This window comes from Lissotriton vulgaris, chromosome 3_1, assembly GCF_964263255.1.
Source record: "Lissotriton vulgaris chromosome 3_1, aLisVul1.2, whole genome shotgun sequence".
Lineage (NCBI taxonomy): Eukaryota > Metazoa > Chordata > Amphibia > Caudata > Salamandridae > Lissotriton > Lissotriton vulgaris.
In genome coordinates this window covers 1338563879-1338590026 of record NC_141689.1, presented here as the reverse complement: position 1 = coordinate 1338590026, position 26148 = coordinate 1338563879, and the positions used below count along the sequence as shown (strand labels likewise).

Genomic DNA, 26148 nt, shown 5'->3' with positions numbered 1-26148 from the left:
TCATCTTGATTAATTTGACAGTTACTTCATGCATGCTCTGGTTATTAATAGTCTCGTTAGTCATGAGGTTGCAAGCATTACTTAATTCATTTGTGTACTTTAAGGAAGAACGGGACCTGCTAGTTAATAATTCCAAGTCATACATGATGAAGATAGGGCATGGGTCATCCAAAGCCTTTCATATTAAGGGAGGGACCATCCCTGTTCCGAAGAAACGTGTCTTCTCTTATCTTGGAGTATGAATGACAGTCTTACATTTGTTATAGTTGTTTAGGATCCATACGCATGCAAAGCCTTGTAGAGGAGAGCCCAACCAGGGCATCATGATTGACTTAAAATCCAAGTTAAGATAAGGCTGGGAAAGCCTCTGGATCATCCACATCAGGAGCTGATGAAGCAGTCAAAACATCAAAAGAACGAGGCATTCCTCCAGGCATTGCAGACCTAGCATCAAGGGCTGGGAAAGGTTTCGCTGACCCAGGATGGAATGGAGCAGCTCCTGGTTCACTGGGTGAAATCTTATCAGTCCTGCCACCTCTGCTAGGACTTCCGCTGCGACCACGCCCTCCTCTGCCTCCTCTACCACCACGTCCAGGGCGGCCATGGTCTCCAAAATTGATTTCGACCTGGGATGTAATGTCATTTGCAGGTCGACGGAAATGATGATACAAATCAGACACTTCAGTTGGAACCTCTTCACTCCTAGCCTTGTGAAGAACAAATCCTTTCTTCCATTGCCCATCAGCACCCTCATTTGGTTTACGAATATTAAATTCAACCTTTGCCCGTTCTTTGTCTTGCATAGCTTTCCATTCATCCAATGTCATTTCTTTAGGACCTTCTTCCTTGACTTCTTCCACTTCATTTTCCTTGTTTTCAGAGTCAACCACAGGATGCTCCTCTCCCTCTACAGTTTCTTCTGTCACAGCAGAGTGGTCCATTTCACTGATTTCATCCTTCACCGATCCCCAGTTGTGAGATCCGCTGCCACCACGTTTCTCCTCATGCTTAAGGCCACTGAAATATGAAGAAGATCGGTCACTTCCACTGTGCCTGTCTAATTCATGTTTACCACGGGAGTCAAAGCCATCTCCTCTTCCCAATCCATGCCCACGGCCACCACGTCCTCTGCCACCAGGACCACCACGCCCCCGAATGGGCCGGTCAATAATAGGCTTATCTACAGAAAATTCTCCCCCTTCAGTCTTCTCTTCAATTGGTTTATCAAACCGACGCTCACGAGGTGGTCGTCTGTCTGGTCTGCTGTCAATGGGCTTGCCTTCACCTTGAGGAGAAAGCTGCTGCTGCTGTTGCGGTTGTGGAAGTTGTTGATCGGGCCTCCTTCCTACCCTTCGAATTCCCTCCTTCTTGAGCGTGACGGGGGGGCTGCAGCGGTGCCTCCTCCTTCTTGTCGGGCAGAGGAACCTTGCGGTCTTTCTGTGACTCCTTCCTGAGCTGCTTGGCAGCCTGAGCCGCGGTCTTGCCCGACCCCGGACCACCGCCGCTCTCCTTCTTACTCTGCGCGGCCTTGAGCACCTCAAACGGGTCCGACTCGTCGTCGAAGAGCTGGTCGAACCGGTTGGTTACAACGCAGCCGAAGCCTTCCTGTAGATGTCCTGGCATGATGGCCCCTTTTAGCGGCGATACTCCTCCGATGCAAGCTAAACCGGAGCCCTTCGGAAAAAAGCAAACAGTTGGGTCTCCTACGTGCTATTGCAGCAGATTTTATCTTGCTTCTCGTTTGGGTAAAAAACCTGTAGGCGCCCTATTGTAGATTTATAGATCCTGGTGTGTATCTCAGGTGGTGTATGGGAGCGAGATCTGGGATTACACTGCCCATGAGGAACTTCAAAGAAGTGGAAAACAAGTTCTTGAGATGACTGTTATGTGTCCCACAGGGTACTGCCACCTATATTGTACATTCTGAACTGGGTGTGCCCTATTTGACTAACCTGTTGTCCTTCCAACTTTTGCTCTACTGGCTTAAAACCTGGTACGTGATGGGAGTACCCTCAATAAGGAGATTTTAAGGGACTGTCCAGGACTAGATTGGGTTCAACATATACCCTGGTTCATCTACATATAGGAAGGATCCGAGAAACTAGGTAGGCCTGGTCTTTACTGCACTCCTGATATTATTAGTAGGAAAGACCTGCATTGGGTAACGGATTCTTTTTTTAGATTGGGGACAATGGAAAGAGAAGAATCCGAGTTAAGAAAGCCTAGCGTGCGCTGACGCATTCTTCTGAAAACAGTTCCATCTATAGGAACCTTATTTTTTAGGGCTCCGGAGCTCATATGACTGATTTTTATTGACCAGATTTCAACTTGAATTATTCCATCTTCTGCTTGCTCACCCTAGAGGGTGCAAGAAAGGTGACATCTTGTTTCCCTCTGGCTGGACGGTACGTTTCCACAGGACATGCTTCATTTCTTAATGTTCTGTAGTAATTATGAGATGCCTAGGAAGTTGTTTATTATCCCAATTTTAAAAGAAGCCAATTTTTGTCAAGTGGGACCAGCCTTCACTTTTTTACTAATGCTCTCAAGGAGCACATTATGGAATGTTCTTGGCTTTTTAAAGGCAGCAGTAAAGCTTAGAGTGACATTTGATTAATTACCAGGAGCGGGGGTGCCTGGGTTAGTATGCCGTTCTGTATATATCCTTTAACTGATTCTACTGTAATTTTATGTATTATCTTTGACCTTGGTATTTTAATGTATATTGGTGATGTATTATGGACTTTTATGGTTTTCACTACAACAGTTGAATAAAGTTTTATTGATGAGGATGGTCGCATTAGTCATGGGCTAAAGAATGACATCATATATTCACACTGATCCCTGGATTTAAATCCTTTGTAAGAGCAAGAAACATGTTAAGCAGCCCACAAATACAGATTTGGACCGATAACAACTGGCTCATCTTCTAATGGATCATCAAAATCAGAATAATACAGTTTGATCGAGACCTGTTGATAAAATAGATTTAAGAAAACAGAGCAAGATAAAGGGTAGGTTAAAGGTAAGTGACAATGTGCTTCCCCTTCAGCCTTGAAGGCTGGAAGGTAAGAAAAAACAAAACGATTCTCTACTTCCTTAACCTTTACATATTCAGCTAATATTTGATAATATACATTATAACTATACACACTCTCATGCTGGGAACATATGAGGTCTTGCTCTTAGGTTCAAGTGATTTTATTACAGATTTAGCAGTGAGATTTGTTGAACCATGCTGAATATTCCCTCATAACAGATAAACATCCAACAGCTATCCAAGCATATAAACAGAAATGGCAACTGGCAAGCTTATAAGCAATATTTTTCAGCGTTGCTGCACCATGTTAATCACTTCAAGGAAACCTCAAATCTCAGATGAAAGTGGGTAACCCTCTAGGCACTATCCTATTGTCTCTACCCTATCTCGAAAACTTCTGTGTGTTTATTCAGCTTTGACTGGCTCTCTTAAGTGGAACTTTTTATTCCGCACTGACTTGTGCTTCTTGCGGCTTTGGCTTTGGCAGGTTAGTTTCAGCCTTCCATGAGTTTTCACTGTCCTGGTGAATGCAGATCCTTAATCCGGTGGTTATCACAATGGTTGCTGGAATGGCAATGCTCTTATCTGGCTCCCATTCAAGAGATTGCTCATTTGACGGAGACTGTGGACCCTCAGACTGGTCCTTGACTTCTTCTGAAGCTTCAAACAGTTCAAACCTGGAGGATTTGAGGATCTAGTGGATGTTGGATCTGCTTATTCTTAATTTATTGCCCTCTTGGTATGAGAGGTGTTCATTTCATACACTGAAAGGAAAAGGAGGAAATGTGAATATTCTAAAAGGCATATATCCAATTTGTCATACCAGCAGATTTGACAGCGCTTCTCTAAAGCTAGATTTTCAGATGTTATTTGATGTGAATTCAATTACCAGAGTTCAAATCATGTCCTGGAAACTCTTCTACAGCTGGAGTAGCAGCATTGACCTGATGAGAGATGGAACACACCACAAAGATAACCCCTTGCAATACTCGAGAACCAGGTCATCCATGATATTCACAAACGCGACTGCTAAGATGGAAGACATTTGCATGGCTCTCCCCATCAACACCTAATAGGGAGACAATCCTGTCCTCTTATGGAGGTATTTTGGATACTCATTAGTACCAAAGGAAGAGTGTCAGGTCATGAGATGTGGAGGCACAAGCTCTTTCCAGTTTAGCTTTGATTTTTTTTGTTCATTATCTCTACAATGTCAGACACATCAGGCTTGTAGTTACAGTAGAATCTCTGGTCAATTCCTAAGGTGGTACACCATAGCTGCATTACCTCTCTCTTAAAGTGTGTTCCTTGATCCGATTTTAGATGAACTGGCATCCTAAATCGCAGTATCAACTCCCACAGCAAAATTGTAACAACTGTTAGGCTGTCACGTCTCCTGGTGGGATATGCCTCCACCCATCGTGAAAGCAAACACACGATGACAAGGGTGTACCTCAGTTGGTGACATTGAGCATCTGCACCAAGTTGATCTGGAGATGGTAAAGGGACCATCAGATATTCCAATGTAGCTCATGGTCACTGGTAGTCTTTTGCTCATGTTTTGTTTCTGGCAGGTGACTAAACCCTTGCATACATTTTCTGCCATCCTTCTAAAATGGGGTTATACCAATAGAGTTTAAACATGGACACCTTCCCATCTCTACACATGTGTGTTGGACCCTTCATATGCCACACCAGCGTCGGCAAGAGGGAGTCAGGGAGAACTGGTTTCCCATCACTGTACACCCAGATGTCACTGGCATCCTTCACACATGCCATCCTCTCCCAGTTGGCTTTCTCTAGTTATGTGGCAGTATACTGCAGTTCCCTTAGCTCATTGAAAGTATGTACAGCATTTAGTAGTATGTTGGTAACAGTTTCTCCATCTGCATTACATGGTTCGTCCAAAAGGAAGGTGCTGGACTCAAGAGCCCAATATCATGCAAATTTCATCCACACGACAATTGCCTCTAGAGACAAAACCATTGCCACTTTAGTGTGCAGCATACTTCACCACTGTAATTTCCCTTGGCAGTGCAAAACATCCAACAAAGTTGTTTACAACTCCGAACCCATGCTGGCTGTCAGTGTAAACAGTTGCTCATAAGACTTCTTAAGTGCAGAAGGATCTGGTAAAGGCAATTAGTTCAGCTACTTGCACAAACTTTACATGGCACAAGTAAGACGCTCCCACAACTCCACTGAGCCTGCACACAGCATAAACAACTCTTAGAATACCGTCTCCGTATCCCAAGCAAGACCCATCAACAAAAAGGGTATGGTCAGATTCAGAAATTTGTACTTCCATTATGCCAGGTCTCTGCTTTAATGCACAGCTCGGTAACACTAATATAGTTCTATCTAACGTCCCCTCATCATCTTCCCCTGGGGTTGGCAACAGGGAAGCAGGGTTTTGTGTGTTACATCTCTGGATGGAAACATTCTCTGTTGCCAGAATTATTACTTCATAGAGGATTAAGCGGCTATTTGTTAGATGTTGGGTTCTGATACCGGTCATAAGAATTTCAATGTAGTGAGGCACCACTGCAATCGGGGTAACCTATCACTATGCCCTCCATTTGCTAAATGCCTAGGCTCACCACTGCAACAGTTGTGAGACAACCAGGCAACGCTGCATTCACAGAATCAAGAAAACGGTCCAAGCTCCCTAATAGCTCTGCCGGATGCCTCGAAGAGATGCCATTGACTGGTTGAGCGAAGGTGAAAGTGCAGTGTGCTAAGGTTTCTCGCTGTGGAAGTGGAGACAACACTCCTACCCTAGTACACCCCTAATAATGCCTTAGTTAAGTCACTAGGGCAAGTTATCACTAGTCCAGAAATCCAAAAGGGCCAAAAAGTGTCCATAGTAGGTAAACATTTCTCCCAACTTATAAGTAGATAAGGGATATCAACCAAAGCAAAGATGAGAACGGGGACAAACCCCGTAAAATTAGACAGCATTGACTTCAAAATGTATAGTTTGTTTGGATTAAAGGAGTGCATGGGTGTCTATGCTGGGGGATGTTGGCTACATAGAACCTGCAAATCACAAAAGATGCCTATTTAAAGCTTGGTCTGAAGGAATTGAGTGAAGTGATAAATATGATCTCAAGATAAGGAGCATTCCTGCGGTGAGGAGTGGAGAGGGTGAAATCTTTGATTTAGGAGATATTGAAATTGTGGATGGCTTGTGATCTAAGAGGGCATTTAGGATTGTAGTGTAGAATGACCTGGCATGTATAAAAAACCTGTGGAGATATCAGTGGTGGGCAAAAAGCAATCCAGCTTGGTGACAGAAAGAGATAGTGGCTATAAGTTTTTTTAGAGGTTGTGTATTGAGTATTTGGTTATTATAGACTTTGTAAAGGGGTCAGAAAAATACTTGTGGTGTGAAGTATTGGATGGGTTGCAATGATGGTGAATTTTAGGTCACAGTTTCAGACATTCATCTGGTGAAACTGCTTTGGCCACACTCTTGTCCCATATTCTCTCATGCGATTGGGGATCTCATCCCAAGTATTTTGCATAAATTTGGGAAGCAAAAAGGCCCTGCTTTATTAGTCAATTCTAGGGCCTTAGCCCACACTTATATGAAGCCCAAAGTTCTCCCCAACAATTATGTGACATCATTAATACTTAAGCCAGCGCACAAAATGCACAATATCCACCTTTGTACCTGCAGTCTCTTCAAACTCCTGCCAATAATGCTTGCACATACACTAAATGACAAATACAACACCTTTTTCTCACCAATGTTCACCAGCCAGAACACATTCATCTGACCTAGTTCACGCCATATCCAGAATGCCTTAATCATCATTAACATCCAGCAGAGTTCCCACCCAACGTTGGCAAACATATTAAATAGTTACTACAACAGCACAGATCATATACAATAGTTGGCAGAAGTATCATGAAATCAGTCAGTAGATTTGTTTAGTGCTTCTTGTCACCCGTGAGGGTTTCCAGGTGCTGACAGGGTCCAGTTGATTACCCAATCAGCCAGGTCTTCAGGGACTTTCGGAACTCTGGAAGATATGGGGAGGTCCTTAGATTAAAGGATAGCTCGTTCCAGGTCTTCGCTGCTAGGTAAGATAAGGCTCAACCTCCGCATGTCAGATGCGCGTGGTGAGGGTACGAGAAAGGGACGCAGAGCTGAAGTGTCTGGTGTGCTGATTAAAGTTCAGACAGTGGTTCAAGTAGGTGGGTCCGCAGTTGTGTAGGGCCTTGTATGCATGAGCCAGGAGCTCAAACCGGCATTTTTGCTGTACAGGGTGCCAGTGGTAGGGGGTGATGTGGGTTCATCTAGGGAGATCCGTGACAAGTCTAACTGTGGCGTTCTGTATGGTTTCAGTCGTCGGAGGAGGTGAGCTGCAATCGCTGCGTAGAGAGCGTTGCTGTAGTCCAGTCAGTTGGAGATGAGGTAGCCATTTGAATATCATATGAAGCATGCAGAGGATGAAGAAGCAGGCGGAGGAGACAGAGCTGCCCTGAGACGTCATGTTTATCTTGTTCAGAGTGATGCTAGGTTTGTTCCTAGATTGGTCAGCGGGGATAGGAGTAGGTCCAAGTTCTGAAGGCTTCCAGGATGCATCCCATGGGAAGGTTTTGGTGACAAAAATCAGTACCTTTTTCTTGGCCGAGTTGAGCTTCAGGCAGTTGTCCTTCATCCAGTTGGTGATGGCTGACATGCAGTTTTGGACGTTGGTCTTGGTGTTGGTGGTGTCTTTGGAGAGGTAGAGGATGAGTTGTGTGTAGTCCCTTTAGGATGGGATAAGGTAAGTACTCCACAGATGGTTTCCTTGGGTTCAGAGGTGAAAGTGGACTTTTTGCGTTCTCCCAGTGAGGAAAGAGTCGATCCATCTGAGAGCATCTCCGTGGATACCTATGATGTACAGTCTTGTGATGAATGTATGGTGGGAGACTGTATTGAAGGCTGCCGAAAGGTCTAGAAGGATCAGAGCCGCAGTCTCTCCTCGAGGGAGGAGGGCTTAGATGTTACCGGTAGCCGCAATGAGGGTTGTATCAGTGCTGTGGTTGCTACGGAATCCGAATTGGGAGGAGTTGAGTAGGATGTTCCATTCCAGATGTAAGGAGAGTTGTTGGTTGATGGCTTTTTTTAATGCTTTGACTGGGAACAGGAGCAGGGAGATCAGCCAGTGGTTGTTGAGTTTGCTTGGGTCCACAAATGGGTTTTTTAGTAGGGCATTGAGTTATGCGTGTTCCCGGCCCTCTGGGAAAATGGGCATAGCGATTGAGGCGCTGAACAAGGTAGTGAGTACGTGGCTGACTCTGGATTTGCCTAGGTTGAAGATAAGGAGATGGCATGGGTTGGTTGGGGCCCCTAAGTGGACCGAGTTCACGATGGAGGTGGTGTACTGTGGGGCGAGCTGGCTCTATTCGGCTAGTCAGGTGTCTGTGGTGGTAGCAGGATAGTTGTGTTGCTTGAAGATATCGGTGGCCTTGCAAGGTTGTCGCAGAGTTCCTGTGAGGGGGTAACATTTTTTTTGCAGCTGATGGTTTGGAGAATTTTTTGATATTGTAGAGTTCTTTGCTGTTATTGAAGCTTGATTCATTGCGTGAGGCCTTTTCCTTAAATTCTTCCAACTGTCTGCGGTAGAGGTTGAGAGCGATCTTGTTGGTCATGTTTTTGCTGGTGCGCGATCTCGTTTCCTGTTTTTTACAGTGTTGTTAAGCGCTGTTGAGGACTTCTGTGTACCAGCTAGACTGCTTGTGGACCTTCTGTACTGTTGTTGCAGTTGGGAGCTGTGCTGTCAACGAGGTTGGTGATCCAGTTGTTGAAGTTTCAGACATTCTGGTCTAGATTGTTGGAGGTGGGTAATTTTGAGTGTATTGATGTGTCCTTTGAGACTTTGCTTTAGCATTGGACAGACTGTGAGCGGAGGTCCGTAAACTGGTGATGTTGAAGTCAACAATGGAGTGGTTGGTCTCAATGAGTTCTGTGGTGTAGCTGTACCTGATGCAGTCGCTGGGGTCATGGAAAAGTTGGCGGAGTCTGATGGTTTTTTTGCTGTTGAGGAGATTGGTGGTGTTGATGTAATTGTGGTCGTTGTGATGAAAGTAGAGGTTGACGATTAAAATATCTATGGCACGGTAGGTGATGAAGTGGGGGTTGAAGTTGCAGAAGGCTGGACATGGTTCTTAAGGATGGTAGGTGAGGGTCCCCCTGATGGTGGTTTAGCTGTCTGTTTGAAGTCGTAAGTTGAGGTGTTCCATGGCTGGGGTGATTTCGCTATTTGCAGTGGTGTATTGGACAGCTGCAGCTGGCGCTGGTAAGTGAGGTGGGGCAGCTGGTGCGGTAAGTGCGGTGGGGCAGGGTGGGGTGGGAGGGAAGTCGACAGATGACGGTATAGGTTTTATTTATTTATTTTACCTATTCTATCTGTTGACTCCCCCTTCCCGCCCCGCTCTACCGCTCCATCACGCTTACCTGCACTGGCCGTGACTAGCATTGGATGGATTCCCTGTGTATGATGGCGATCCCTTCGCCAGGCTTGTTGATGCGGTTCCGGTGGATGATCTTGTATCCTTAGGATATTGCGGTGGCAAAGTTGGGCACAGAAGTGGGGTTGAGCTAGTGCTCAGTGGGAAAGAGGACGCAGAGTGTGCGGGTAGAGAAGATGTCCTAAATCTCAGTGGTGTGTTTGCATAGTGAGTGTGGGTTGAAAAGGGCGCATGTATGTTGGTGTTTTTGTTCTTTGGTCTGTGGTGTGTTTGATGTGCAGCAGGTCGGTGGGCAGGAGTGAGTGCTGTGGCAGTGGGCGCAGATGAAAGGTCCTACTGTGGAGCGTGGCTTGGTGCGGTGACAGTGTTTGTTGTGGCATCCATGGTTAAGAGCTCGGCGATGGTGTATCTGCGAGAGAGTGGGAAGAACAGTGGTTGTGGCGGTTGGCGCGATCCAAGCACGGACGCGCACAGACAGGCTTGCCTATGGCGCACCAGCAGCCGCTGCATGGGGGGTTGCGCAGCGGACTGCATTAAGATGGTCCTCGGTATATGAAACAAGACTCGCCAAGCGCAGCCTGCGCCTCCAATTAGTAACTCAACTGGACGAAAATGACGAAGAGTTGAACCCGTTTCTGGTGCCAAATCAAAGGTGCTTTATTTATGCATAATATTGCTCAGCTTGCCCGCCATATATATATATATATATATATATATATATATACACACACTAATCTGTATTGTGTTTAAGTGAGTAATTAAAAGTGTCAGGGGTCAGAGGAACATGGCGGCCGCCAGCTAAACGGCCGCGCCTCACCTCGGGTATTCTCGAATGGCGATCAGAAATCAGAGGTCATGAAGGTGCTTCCACCGGAAAGGCTGATTCTTCGTGTTGTTATCTTTTTCTTTTTCTTGCCGCTCTCTGTCCTCCGGTGCGAAGTAGGTGATGCAGGAGGTTCACAGCGGACTGTTGGCTTCATTCTCGGCGTTTGGTGATTGGAAGTGGGTGGAGGCAGCGCGGCACCGTAGATGCCAGGACGCCGCCTGCTTCTGGTTTCGTGTGGCTGGAAGCAGAGGTACTGGCTGTGGTTTACAGGGAGACTTAATACCAGGGCCGAGGTTGCTGGGCGAGAGCGAGGAGCTGCTGGGCGGCAGCATGAGGAGGCAGGTATCACCGGAGGTTGGTGAGTTTGAATCAGGGCTAATACACTCGCCGGTGAGTTTACCAGCTGGTGCTTTCTCTCTGGATAAAGACCTATGCGAAGCGGACTTCCCTGCGTTTGGGCAGAGGGGAGCAGCTGATTTTTCCCAGTGCATGGAGGCGGGGGAAGGAGGGGTTGACGAGATAATAGGGGCAAAGGAGTGTTTTTCTCCTCCCAAAGTCGTCGGTCTTTACACGCTTAGGGCTAGGGTTGCCCATTCATTACATAATTTAGACATGACCCATCCCTTATTGACCCCCAAAAAGTCCCCCCCTATCCTTAAGACTAATATTAAAGCCAAACAAAAGAGGCTTGGGGCCACTGGAGAAGTAGAGCCAAAGTTGATAGAAGTCCCCAAGAGCAAAGGGAGAGGTGGGGCAAAGAAAAGATCTGCTGCAAAAATGAAAAAAAACCCTCTTTAAAAACCTACCACAGAGTCATGTCCTCCACGGCTGGTATAAGTGAGACAGCTAAGATAAGAAGGCAGGAGGAGCTGGAGGGGGGGTCTAAGGCTAAAATTAAGCCTAAGATACCTGAAAGCGATGTGGGGCTCCCCCATCCCTTGACTTCATTTCAGCAATGCGAACAGAGGGGGTCTAAGCAACCTACCGCAGCTTTATCTTTGGCTTCACCTGATCCGCACTCAGTTATTGCGCTCTCCAATAGATTTAATGTCCTTGAGGTTCAGGACCCTCAAGTTCTTCACGACTTCCAAGAAAGTGTAGAGGAAGTAGTAAATTTCTGGGAAATTGCTATATCCTCTGAAAATCGGAAAGGCGAGACCGAGAATGGTGGGGTTTCAGGGTTAGCATCTCACTCTTTGGCTGGCATCTTATGCGCTATGAAAGAGGAGATGTCAAGTGGATTTAAGGTATCAGAGAGGAATCAGGCAGAGTTGGCCAGTAGATTCTCGGTCTCTGAGGCAAATCAAGCAGCAATTAAATCATCATGTGAAGTTTTGGCTCAGAGACTGGAGGAGGTAGTGGCGAGAACCGACTCAATAGAAGCAGACATCCCGGTAATTAAGGAAGCCATAAGCGTAGCCACAAGGGATGTGGTACAATTGTCAGCACAGAATAAGGAGTTTAGAGAAGATCTAAAAAGGCTGGAGAATCACTCCCGGACGAACAATCTGAGACTTTTAAATATTCCTGAGAATCTTGAAGGGACGGATATTAAAGAGTTTATTATCTCCCTGCTACAGGGGACGGTTCTAAGAAATTCACCAGATATAAATCTGGCACAAGAGATCCAAAGGGTCCAGCGAAATCCTTTTAGGAGGAATCCAAGCCGACAGAAACCCAGGAAGATCCGGTATTATCTGCAGGTCTTAAGGAGGGTTCAGTGACTTTTTCACCTACAGGGCAAGAACCAATCTCCTTCCAGATAAGATCTGATATATCCCACACAACAGCAACAAGGCAATGGGAGTTGGGGAGGAGACTGGAGACTTAAAAAGTCTAGGAGCTAAGGCACAGTTGAAGTTCACAGCTCAATTAAGAGTTATGTTTAATAACAAGATGCATCAGTTCCGCACAGTTGAAGAGGTAGACGCTTTTATGGCAAACATTAAAGGTGGAAAGTGAACTACGTGAGGAAGCTAGTATGGGGTAGTACAGGGGTCTCCAACCTTTTGTGTAGTGAGAGCTACTTCTGGTCATTGAAAATCGCTGTGAGCTACTAAACCCCAAGCAACTCGCACATTTTTCCGAGAGACCTCCCCCGTCCAGTTTCATTGATTTTAAGCCTATTTCTTCAGAGCCCATACTGTGGTTTGAACACAATAACACTAAAAGCAAAGACTTTGCATGTGTGCTTTTGCCAAACCGCTTTACAACCTTTCAATTAATAGAATCAAAATCAGGACCTATCAATAACTGTCACTACTCTACCCCAGCGAGGAGTCCGTGAGTGGAGCATGGGTGCCCCTTCCTGTGTAAAAACAAATCTGTCTGCAACACAGGCACCCTTGCACCATGGCACAGGGGTGCCTGTGTTGGCACTAGGGGGCAACAGTTTGTGTGCCAGTACAGGGAAAAAATACGAATGCATCATATTATGTTACAATTTAAATGCAGTGCATTCACTGCCACAACAGTGAGACAAACAACTAAAGCACAAGCCACAACAGTGATAGAACAAAAGCACAAGCCGTGCAAGCGGAGGCCAATGCTTTTCAGAATGAGACAGGAAAGAGGCCCTGGCACCAAATTAGAATTAGCCCATAAGCCGGGTCTGTTGGTTCAGTGCACTAAAGCAGCCACTGCAGGGGCCTGTGTCTGACCCTGGTCACAGGTTTAAATCCCAGCGGGTCCACTCAGCCTTTCATCCATTTGAGGTCGATAAAATGAGTACCATTGAGTTGGGTAACAATAAACATTTGTTACTCAGCGCCAGGACACCTTCGGGTAATCATGCGCTTTACAAAGGGACCTGTTATGTTATGTTGTTAATATAGACCAGGCAAATCAAAAAGCTAAAAAATGTGGCCCACATTTGCAAAATGAGTTTTTAAACTTAGACATATTGTATATTGGAGGTGTTGGTCAAGGTATGGAAGACTTCACAAGGCTATTTGTGCTTGCAGCAGGCAATGTTTGCTACTATCAGAAAAATTAACAACACAAAACAGCCCACCTGCCAATAAAATCGGCACTCAAATAGCCGAAAATCTTGAAAAGCATTGGCACAGACCACCAACCAATAAAATAGTCCCACAAACAGCCCAAAAAACAACCAATTTATAATATCCCAAGTGGCCACAGAACACCATGCAACAGTCAAGTCCTCACTGTGGAGAGGCCGGAGCTGGGAAGTCAGAACTGTCTGTGTCGCTGAAGAGCGCACAGTGGCCAGTGAGTACAAAGTGGTGACGAAGCTAAGGACTGTGAGCTGTGTGAGGAGGTAGAGCGGATGCAGGCTCAGGTGGCTTGATGGCCCTGTACTGAACAGTTTCTGGTGCTTGGGGGTGGGTGTGTCTGGATTGACGGTTGGACTCAGTGTGGCCTTTGCCAATGTGGAGTGGAACTGTGGAGGACAGGTGATGGTGAGGAGGAGTACACTGTGACCAGGGCCAGCGGGTATCTATTGCTCCCCCAGTGAAACTGAATCAATCAAGTGTGGTGTGTCTGAGGGGCCGAACAAGGTTTCAGGGTGGCAATGGTGGCCCACAATAAACTCTAAGTCTGAAATGAATTTGGGTGCAATAATTTAATCACCTCTTCACTACACCACTGAGTACCCTAAAACTGTGTGTGCTGCTGACACAGCAAAAGAGCTCGGCCACCTGCTTGCAACACGAAGGAGGACCCCAGCTGCCACGGCAATGTGGTCCAAGTGCTCTGGATTCTAGAAGGCTGCACTTCACCTGCCAGCGAGAGGGCTGCATGGTGAAGGAAGTCCTGCAGCACTCAATGTTACTCAGTAAGAACCCCCCACCTTCTTTCGGAAAAGGGGGTTCTTCATTTTTCTCTTTTACTTATTTCAACCCTCTGTCTGTTTTCCAGATATTTCTTCCATTTACCCTTTTTTGATTTCTCTTTATTATTTTTCCACTTGTCTTTCCATTTTCTCCCTTATTCTCTTTCTTTTGAATCTCTTTCCACTTTCTTCTTCACTTTCTCCCTCTCTCACCTCTAGTTTACCATTTTGTGTCTCCATCCATCTTAACTTCCCTTCTCTTTTGGCCGAACTTCATCTTCTCTATTCGACCCCCGCCTGCATCTCCCCAAGCAGCCCAGGAGCCGTTCCCCAGAGCGGTAAGTCTGCGTCTCATTCATCCAGATTCCATCCATATCACTTATGAAAATCAGACATCTCAGCAGAGGCGATGGAAAAATCAAGGATCGCAGCTCACCATCATTCTGACCTGCCTTCAAATTTGGGGACGTCCTACAATAGCGTGGGTTTACTTTACCAACATTAAGAATTTGCAGACGCAATACGGGTGTCGAGAGAGGGCAGGGATTGTGAGCGAAAGTGCAGAGAATTATTAATCAAACTACTGTGAGGCCTTAGTAGTGTTGTGCAAAGGGGAAGCCCTGGCGGAGATCAGAGATGGCCAATTGCAAGTGGTGCAGAACGCACCCCAACCTCAGACACTTGCACCGTCGAGTCTGCACTAAAAAGCGACTCAGACAATTTGGGGTCAGGGATCTGCGCAGATATACAGCGCAGTGCAACGAGGAAAAAGGCATGCGTGGGTCTCGAGAGTACTTTGATGCATGAGTGACGTGAAAACCAGCAAGTAAAAGCCAGGGGTGCTTAGATCAGGCCTAGCATCGATAGAGACAGTCACAATACACATAGGAGAGGAACGGGGCTGTGGTCCCATGCAGGGTCATTGAACATGCTTCGACTTCACTCTTTTACATTACTTTTTACAGGGGGGACCTAAACTAAGAGTGGTGTGGCTTACCTGCTGCTAATCTGGTGCAAGGTTGTACGCGTGGGTCTCGGCAGTTCTTTCGGTCTGCAAACTGCTCCACAATGCTCCACCCTGCCATGCCTGCTGAACTCCGCACTGGCAAATGTCGCACTCGCACAATTTACAGTGCGGTGCCAGTGAAGAAAATGCTGGGGGAGCTTAAGCCGTAACAGTCACGAGACTGAGTCTGAGGAGAGGAACGTCAACCTCTTCGGCCCGCCCCACCCCAGCTAAGCTCAAGCCAATCGGAGCAGCTGCTTTGGGTGAGTGCGGGCAACGGACACAGAAAAAAACCTAAATAGCCCAAACAACACTAATGGGCTACTAAATTGAGCAGCACTCGGCGCGAGCTACTCACAGGGTCTCGGCGAGCTACCGGTAGCTTGCGATCGACCGGTTGGAAACCCCTGGGGTAGTAATAGTAACAGCATAAGTAGTCCTCTGGCCATAGATCTTTAGATCGTCTATACTTTTTTCATTTTCTTAAATGTTTTTATATATTGCCCGAGGTGGGTGCGACCTAATAGGCTTAGCCTATTGGAAGGGAGGGTTTCTCATGGGAGAAGGGGGGCACAGGAGGGTGGGGGGGTTGGAAGGGGAGCACCGGGTGGGGGAGCATTGGGATAAAAATAAAAATAAAAAACCTCGTCTCACTTAAAGTATTTAATAATTTAATAAACATTTCCAGGCCACTAGGGCCCAATCCCTTCTGAATGCCTCATCCTCTAAGAATATCAGGGGTTCATTTATGACTAGAAGCGCTGCCAGGGCCTTTTTTTACACTACGTGACTCACAGGAACAGTTTCTGATTAACGCGTTCGTGAGGCACTACGCCTCCCGTCATGCTCGCGGGCATCACGTGGTGACGTGACGACGTTATCACGGGTCAGACGCGCGTCGCGTGAGGGGGCAGACCGTTAGTTGACGATAATCGCAGCATAAAATCTCGAGCCTCCGGAGCTGCTACAGGCTGCGCGGCTTTCCGAAAACAGGCAGTTACGAGAGGTCATTCACTCGGAACAGTAAGGAGTGTTGTTGGTGGGGGACGGTGTGGAATCTATGTGCATCTATCTCCCGCTAGTTTTGCCGGATCCTTACCAGATTTTGCATGTTCATAAACGCTATTGCCGATAATGGATGACCCCTGGAGGGGCTGTGATTATACCAACTTCACAGACAATGGGGCATTGCGTACGCTAACATTTTCCTTGTCACAGGGTGGTTTTCACTGTTCCATCACTGTTTTTGATATATTTGTATTTGGGTTGTCTTGTGATTTTTTATTTTTTACCCCTTCCCTTATGCTCTGTCCTGAGTGTGGCTACACCAGGGCTTTTTGTAAGCAGACCCGATGATGAAGCATGTCACACACTTCGGTGTGTGAATAAGGGCAGTTTTTCAAAACAAATGTTTTTTTCTGTCCCATGTTGTTATATGTGTATTCTAGTCTCCTCAACCCTTCTTGTGTGTAAAATTGTGCCTTGGGGGTTCGGGGTGGTGGAGTTTTATAACATTTTTTGACCCTCTCCCCTTTATTGTTATTAGTCAAAACGTGGATGACCCATCCTATATTTCTAAATTGCAGTCTAAGCTAATTTTGGAAACTCCACCTATGATCGTGGGAGGAGATTTCAATGTCCTTCTGGGTCCCCTTAAGGACAGGTCAAATCAGGGGCATTATATAGGGGCACCTCATATCCGGCGTGCTATGAAGAATATGATCCATGACCTGGAGTTGGTGGATGCTTGGAGGGGTAAGATGGGGGACTCAGCTGGGTTCACGTTTCACAGCAAAAAATATCATCATTCATTCAGGATTGACTGTGTTTTAGTGAGCAGGAATCTCCTGGATGCAATATCTGCGGTCTCCATTCTTCCAAGTCATCTTTCAGATCATGCCCCAATTATGTTTTCATATAAGAAAACAACTACAAATATGACCCAAACTAGGTGGACACTTAATAGGGGAAAGTTAGCCGACCCAGATATTATTCAGGCCACTAAAATATCCTCGTTAGAATTTTTTGATTTAAACATTGGCTCAACGGCCATTGGAGTTGTTTGGGACGCCTTTAAGGCTAACTTGAGGGGTCAGCTCCATGGCCTTATATGCTCCAAAAATAGAGCTGAAGGCCGGGAATTAAAATTAATAGAGGAAAAAATCAAACAGCTAGAAGCAGATTGCCTCCTGTTAACAGGTCGGTCACCTGAAAGGCTGGGAAAAGTGCAAGAGGATCTTGAGCACGCTAGGCAAGACTTTAGAGGGAAGCTAGATGAGAAGTGTAAGGCTCAATGGCTGAATAACAATATGGATAATTATGGCTTGGAAGGCTAGAACTGACCGCTCCAAAAATAACATAAGTGAGTTAGTAAAAAATAACAATGGGGATAAATCTACCTGCATAGAGGATATACAGGAATGCCTCCTCACTTTATTCTCAGATCTTTATAAAGAGAACTTGACGCCTTCAAAACAACAAATACGGTCATGGCTGAGCACCAAATCCTTATCTTCCTTGACCCAGGCCAGTAAAGAGCTTCTGGACTCCCCGATTTCGCCGGAAGAGATAAAAACTCAATTTAAGAAATCTAAAAACAACAGAGCATCTGGAATGGATGCTCTGCCAAATGAAGTCTACAAACTTTTATCAGAGGAATTAACTCCAGCTTTGGGAACTTTATTTCATTCTATCTACAGTTTAACAGGTCAAATTCCTAGCTCTTGGAGGGAAGCAACTTTTGTATTAATACCTAAACCTGGAAAAGAGCCCTTAAAGGCAGATTCTTATCGCCCGATCTCCCTTCTGAATGCTGACTATAAGATCTTTATGGGCATTTTAGCAGGGAGATTGGCTAAACTGGTCCCCGGATTGGTTAATACTGAAGAAAGGCTTTATAAATGGGCGTTATATTCAGGAACAGACGCAGTTGCTTATAGGCAATATGGACCTGGCCATAGCAAGATCAGAACCCTTGGTAGTAATTGCATTAGATGCTGCCAAGGCGTTCAACAGGGTGTGTTGGGCCTACCTCTGGGAGGTACTGGAAGTAATGGGCTTTGGTCCCATAGTTATACAAACTTTGGTAGGATGCTACCAGGGAGCATCAGCAAAAATCATGACTAATGGACTGCTTACTTCCAGTTTTGAAATTCATAGGGGACCTAGGCAAGGTTGCCCTATTTCACCCTTGCTATTTGACCTGTATATAGAGCCGTTGGCCCAGGCCATAAGGTTAGACGAGTGAATCCCTCTCTTTAATTCTCAGCAGTATCAATCTAAAATAGCCCTATATGCTGATGATATAGTCTTATATACCAGCAACCCCGAAGTAACATTGTCACAGGTTGGGATCCTCTTGGACGAGTTTGGCTTAATTTCTAGCTATCTAGCCAACACCTCCAAAACGGAGGTGATGTGCTGGAATATTGATCAGTGGGGGGGATTAACCAGTAAAGAGTTCAAATATCTGGGCATTAACATAGTTAAAGATGTTGAAAAAATTCCCCTTATTAACTTGAAAAAAGTTATTAAGGATATAGACCGTTTCTTGGTAAGGTGGAGGAACCTTCCCTTAACTATCTATGGGAAGGTAAATTTAGTAAAAATGATTATCCTCCCTAAGCTGACTTATTTATTCAATGCTGTCCCCCTGACGTTTCCTCAAGAGTTTATTTCCAAAGTTCAAAGTAAGATCGGGAGCTTTGTATGGGGGGATAAGGTAGTAAGGCTGTCGTGGAAAAAATTGAGGCGCAGGTTAGTTAAAGGTGGGTTAGCCCTCCCAGACATTAGCTGGTATCTGGTCGCATTTCAATTTAAAGCTACTCGGATGCTTTTGTCTAAACCAGCGGTAACAGCCTGGGGAAGGTTGCTTAGTGAATTGGCAATGAACAATGGTGGGGGTAGCGCAGAGGGTTTTCTCTACAAGTTTGGGTCACCTAAGTTTTTTAATTTTGTGCGTTTGAAGGTGCTCAAGAACGCATTAGAAATCTGGTTTAAAGTAAGAACCTGTATATAGAGCCGTTGGCCCAGGCCATAAGGTTAGACGAGTGAATCCCTCTCTTTAATTCTCAGCAGTATCAATCTAAAATAGCCCTATATGCTGATGATATAGTCTTATATACCAGCAACCCCGAAGTAACATTGTCACAGGTTGGGATCCTCTTGGACGAGTTTGGCTTAATTTCTAGCTATCTAGCCAACACCTCCAAAACGGAGGTGATGTGCTGGAATATTGATCAGTGGGGGGGATTAACCAGTAAAGAGTTCAAATATCTGGGCATTAACATAGTTAAAGATGTTGAAAAAATTCCCCTTATTAACTTGAAAAAAGTTATTAAGGATATAGACCGTTTCTTGGTAAGGTGGAGGAACCTTCCCTTAACTATCTATGGGAAGGTAAATTTAGTAAAAATGATTATCCTCCCTAAGCTGACTTATTTATTCAACGCTGTCCCCCTGATGTTTCCTCAAAAGTTTATTTCCAAAGTTCAAAGTAAGATCGGGAGCTTTGTATGGGGGGATAAGGGAGTAAGGCTGTCGTGGAAAAAATTGAGGCGCAGGTTAGTTAAAGGTGGGTTAGCCCTCCCAGACATTAGCTGGTATCTGGTCGCATTTCAATTTAAAGCTACTCGGATGCTTTTGTCTAAACCAGCGGTAACAGCCTGGGGAAGGTTGCTTAGTGAATTGGCAATGAACAATGGTGGGGGCAGCGCAGAGGGTTTTCTCTACAAGTTTGGGTCACCTAAGTTTTTTAATTTTGTGCGTTTGAAGGTGCTCAAGAACGCATTAGAAATCTGGTTTAAAGTAAGAACTAGGTGTGAAATTGGTTAGAATTCTGACCATGCCCCCATATGGGACTCCCCGGGGTCTCCACTTTGTCTTCAGGATGGTTTAGCTGGCCCCATTAAGAGAGCAAGAGTCTCAATATGGTCGGACTTGGGGGACATAAATGGCATTCACCCGTTGGAACTACTGAGAGCCAGGATAGGCCCCGGTACATTAAAAGTTAAGTTCTTACAACTAAAATCTTGGTTTGAGGCTGACATTGGGGGAATCAGGGGCAAATGGGATGCAGAGGTCTTGTTTATCTCTTCTCAGCATTTGAAGAAAGAAATTTCTATTTGGTATAGGAAGCTTGTTGATGCAGATGATTCAGATACCCCACCACAGGCGTTGGTATGGAACCAATCTCCTTTCGAATCTGATATAGGTGATCTTTTGGAACCATCTTTAAAATTACTCTATAAGTTCACCAAATCAGCTAGTTTGAAGAAAAAACACTTCTTTATGACCAACCGTGAAATATTTGAAGCTGACATAATGGTTAACAGATCTTTTTTTTTTCTTTCTAATGACGGACTTTCTACCTCGGATCTGGCATTGACTCATAGAGGACTATTGCTATGTTTGATTCTGCTGGCTCGCAGGGAGATATGTTTTAAATGGAAAGACCCCACTCCCCCAAAAACTGAGGACTGGATTAAATCCCCATTTACAATAGCTCGGCTCGATCTCGCTGGACCTAGCAACAGCCCAACCAGTCTCTGGCAACTCCTTATTAGTATGTGCCAAGATCTGAGACTGTTTTGACAACTATGGAAAAAGGACATCTGGTCCTATGATTACACCTTAACTCCAAAAGGGGTTTGTCGGGAGACCTAAGCAAATGCAGGAAGCCGGTCTGCCCTTGGTCCCAGCCACAAACATTGGAGGTGCGTGCCTAAAGCAGGTACGTGACTGCTTTCGAGGCTATGGACAGTGGGAGGTTGGTGCATGGGATGCTAAGTGCACTGTAAAAGGGGAGCTCCACCTGAGCTGCTTAACTCTTAGGAAGGGCAAACCTAATCTGGGATGAAGTTTATTTGAATTGACATGCAGATGTTTTCTTGAGCACTGTTCCCTGACCCCCCTTGTACTTCCGTTGTGACGGTTTAGTCATAACATTGAGGACAGTCAACTTACCTGCGTTATTTCTTGTCCAGAGGGTACTGCCTGGAGGCTTTTTGTCGTATGAACCTGGGGAATAAAACAGGAGAAAAAAATGCAATTACTCAGAGACTATATTGAGAAAAACCACGATAATAAAAATAACTTTTACTTGCAAACTTACCTTACGTGAACTAGTTATCAATCACACCTTTGTGACAGTTAACTTCAATGAAGATAATGGAATTGTGAGATCGGCAACATCTGCCATTTTGGAAAGGGTGCTTTTCTGTGACTGAGGCACAACTTCTGAGTTAGAGGAGTGCTCAGTGACACCTTTGATGGCAGGCTTCTTGGCTGTCTGAGAGTGAGATTGAGGCAATACTCCAGAGTGGAGACAGTGGATGTGAGTACATCGGGCTGCCATATTGAGCGCTATGCTAGTGATGTGACTACACCTATCATTGGTGATGCCCCAGTGGCCGTCGTCACATCTATGTTTCGCCCATCGCCTAGTATCTCTGCCGTGTCACTGGATTCATAAAGCGCAATTTGATCCAGGCCAAAATTAGTTGATGCATTATAAATCTGCGCTGGCCTAGTGCCTGATACGTGGGTGGCAGACATGCTGTTCACTTTTTTTCCATATAAAGATCAGCAGCCATTTCCTTGATCTGAGGATTTGGTGCATATCTGTCAGCAGAGGGGAGTGCAAGGATTGACAGTTATATTTGATCTTTACGAGCCCTTATCAGCATTCTTTTTCAAGTTATAAAGTTCCAATGAGCTGACCGTGTTGCGACTGGGACTAGGCAGATGACAGGTTTACTGATGCTTTTTAGGTCAAGCCTAGCGCAGCTAGGAAAACGACCTCTTGCCATCAGTTCAGCTTTCCTAAAAGCTCGTGCATGTGGGGCTCACATGCCATTGGCCTTTGCGTCTAGCGTTTAGTACGCAATTGGCCAAAGGCGTGTGGAGGTCCCAGCTTCTTGTGAAATGTTTACTCCCAGAGTGATTTTCTCTCTGGAGCCAGCAGCGCGCGCAGGGAGCATCTGGTTTTAATTAGCATGCCTGGGCTTGTCTCCCAAGAGCAAAACGCTCTGAGAGTAAACATTTCACAAGAAGCTGGGTGGTGATATTTTACTGCCTCTGCTGCAGCCCTGTGGGGGGACAGCGGCCCCATCCTGAGAAGCGTCATCCACGAAGAAAGAAGAGAGTTTTAAAGCCTCGTCTGCATGGCAGTAATTCCTGTTTTCATTCACTTTGCATCAATAATCAGACACAGCCCCTGCATAGCCCGCCACACAGCCCCCGCACAGCCGCCTCTTCGACCACCTTGCTTTCACCCCGTCCTCCTCCTGCCACTGAAGGCCCTGCTCTCTCCCACCAGAAACTGACAGCCGGGATATTCAGCGTATAAAACGAACATTTCTTTAAAGCAATTTTTCGAAAGTGAAGGGAAGCCCAGTCCCAACTGTAGTGTGAGTACTACCCATTTAAGATCACTGAATGCTTCGGTATGATGAGGGGCCGGGACAGCTGAGCTACGGCCATCTGACTGACTCGTGCCTGAGATCTGGGGGCTCACTGGTGTGTGTCACGCGAATCGCTTGATGTCGCTATTTAAATGCAAATGTGTGGGGGATCATTGAAGCCTCAGCCCGTAAATTCACACAAAAGGAACTGTGCGCGTCTCGCGAGGACGAGAGCCGCAGCTTCGGGAGGTTCGGCCGGCTGCATGCAAATCGCATTCAGGCCCTCACCCCTTCTGCGTTACTAACTCTGTTGAGGTCAAAACTTGGTGCCGGAGGTTGACGGCCGCGGAGACTGTTGCTGCACCCCAAACACAACCCGTACAGGCAGCCACAGGGCCGGGTGAAAGGACCTGGGTCCCCTTCATTCACAGGGCCTCTCTACTAGGGCAAAGCAACAGTGAGAAGGGCTGCTCCCTTTCAAACACAGACTTCTCTACTAGGGCAGAGCAATATAGCGAACAGTGCAAGTGCAAAGGGGACGCGCACCCCTTCACCCACAGGGCCTCTCCTCTGAGACACAGCAGCCAAGTGACACGGGGACCTATGCCTGGTACCTTGCTATGGCCAGGGACTGCCGGAGGACCCCCACCCTTCCGTTAACCAAAATAACATTATTAACAGGACGTGAGAGGGCTTTCTTTGGAAGGCGGGGGATCTTTCGACCTCCCGGCCGTATTTATTAAAACATACAAAATAAATCAAAATTGAAATAAACAATATTTACACAATTACACAGAAAATGTTACAATTGATCTATACAGGTATTCAGATGGCTAACCTTAACATATTTCTAGTACAAGGTATTTCCTATCCGAAACTAACATATCAATTCACATTATACAATAGTTAATTTTCTGCGTACCTATTTGGGCCTACGGCAAGGTCAATAATTGGTGTCAGATCCTTATCACTAAACCACGCCCTCCTGAAGGAGTGCGCATGCGCAGGAGGGCCCGTTTACCGCTGGGGCACATCCCCTCCCCAGTTACCCCCGTACGCCCTATTTAACCACGCCCTCCTGTCGGAGTGCGCGTGCGCAGGAGGGACCGCTTACAGTGAGGGTACTTTGGCCCCCGGTTGCCCTGTACGCTCCATTAACTCCATTAAAGGGGGCCCTTGCATCTCTGCGCCGTTTACTGGCATCATTGTGCACGTGCGGGGTGGCCAAACAGCCTAGAGAAAGTGTGACTGTCTCCCCCTTACCCATGTACCCAACAGGCTGTACCTGCCCCTGGAGTTCTATGAGAGACCACTTGTCTCTCCCTTTGGGCGACCCCATTCGAGAATGGCGCCGCCCCCTAAGGACCTTAAATTAACTGCTCACCAATCATGACCTTACCGCCACAGGCCAGCGGACTTGAACGACTGTCTGGCCCCCCCCCACCTCCCTACACTGAAAGGTCATGCCCTAACCTTAAATTCTCACACCTAGCCATCATATGTTTAGTCCAACCATCGGGACCTACCAACTCCTTGCAAGATCATCTTTTGTCCCTATACTCCCTTTTGTAGGCAAGAAAAAATTCTCTGCAATGGTTTCGACCCCAGACGTGTACAAACGGACGCCGTCTTTTAAGAAGCACGACTCGCCCCAGATGCACCCCTGGACTATGGTCTGCAATTAGCAAGCCTTACTACTGTTGTTAGTAGGTATTCGCTTCCATGGGCACAATATGGCCTCACTGACTCGCTTCCCCACTTCGGGAGATCTGAAATGTCTGCGCCAGGGTGTACACTGAATACGGACATGTCGACTCCCTTCTACCCAGGCGTCCTGATGTACGTGTTCATTCAGGCCCCCCCCGCCCAAAGTGCGTGCTAATTATACTAGGGCTGACTGATCCCGGGAAATTAAACGTGCTGCCATAGGCCACCAGATGGGCTTAATTGAATGGTATTACCCTGCGCCCGATAACACACGGCGCTCCTGACACTACTACCCACTGTCAGTGCAACTGAAAAGGCTACCCGTCAGTGTATGTCTACCTCATTACTATGGAAGTCCCCAAACGCGCTGTGCCTACTAAAATGGTAACTGGGCGCTCGGGCCCCCGTAAAGGCAGAGTCCAGCTTCCCGACAAGGGGTGCGGAGGTGTTGCATAGGCCTATTACTCCTGGGTTTGGCCAGGCTGGCCAGGCACACCCCTGTCCACTGCCACATCACTATTGTTGGCCCTACCAATTGGTAACCTATAAATATACTATGACGACCATGGTGGCCCTGTGAGCACAGGCGCCGTTACTGTAGAAATACAGTTTCCTGATTGGGAGTTTTCTTAAGGCTAATGAAAATTGTTTTGTTTTGGTGTGATATTGAATAACTCCATCAACAACTATCGCCCCATAAGCCTGATCGACTCAATCCAAAAAATAGTATCAAGAATGGCCCTAGTAAGAATTCAGGGGTGGATTGATCAGGACAACATACTTTCCCCTATGCAGGCAGGGTTTAGATTAGGCACCAGCACCATAGACCAGGGGTTCCGACTCACCATGCTCTATTGGAAGGTGGTTTTTTTGGGTGGAGGGGCTATCTATGCCGCATTCGTTGATCTTAAGTCGGTTTTCGACTTAGTTCCAAGGGCGAAACTGTGGGACGCTCTTAGATGTATGGGCTTTCCTGTTGAACTCCTGGAATTAGTCATGCGTTTGCACGAGGATAATTTCGCCCAAGTAAGGTGGGGGAGACAGGGTCAGGTGACCAACAGCTTCCCAGTCCAACGAGGGGTGCGCCAGGGCTGCGTGTTGGCTCCCACCCTATTTCTCCTTTTCATCAACCAGGTAGTCCAATTTTTTAACAAAACACAGACTGATGCACCTTCCCTGGGCGGATCGAAATATCTGATGCTAATCTTCGCCGACGACACCCTGCTCCTTTCAAAAACCAGGAGCGGGTTACAGGCTGCCCTGAACAGGTTTGCAGAGTTCTGTAAGAATAATGACTTGCAGATCAATGTAGACAAAACCAAATTTATGGTTTTTAGTAAGAGAATCCCAATTAAAAGTTCAGTTAGTTTGAATGGTGTCTCGATTGAACAGGTCAAGGTCATGACGTATCTGGGTGTGACCCTTGATCACCAACTTAGCTGGAACCCTCAGTTGGAGGCATTAAATCTCAAATTTGTCCGTCTCACGGGGTGCTTACTGCATGAACAGAAAAAATCCTTGACCAAACGAATCAGCCCAGCATTAAAAATCTATGAAGCCAAGGTTAATGCAGCAACCCTGTACGGAGCTGATATTTGGGGCTACAAGGATCTGTCAGTTTTGGTTACTGCTCAGAATAGGTTCCTACGGAACTTGGTAGGGCTTCCACAATCCTCACCCATTAAACCACTGTTATTAGATCTAGGTTGCAGACCTTTAGATGAGATGGCACAGTTCCGTCTAGTGGCACTCTGGCGTCGGCTTTGGACAACTCCAGAGCTCAGCCTCTTCGCCCATGAACTGGATGAGGTTAAATCATTGTGGGGTGCTCACAGCATTCCATGGCTCAGGGAAGTCAAACGAATACTGTATACAATGGCCCTCCCCGAGCTGTGGATAAGCCCC

At 46.3% G+C, this 26148-nt stretch overlaps 1 pseudogene; it reads right to left on the bottom strand.

Moving 5' to 3' along the window:
- Positions 1 to 242: 242 nt before the first annotated feature.
- LOC147727849 (SERPINE1 mRNA-binding protein 1 pseudogene) lies at positions 243 to 1639 on the bottom strand (annotated as a pseudogene).
- Between the last annotated feature and the right edge of the window lie 24509 nt (positions 1640 to 26148).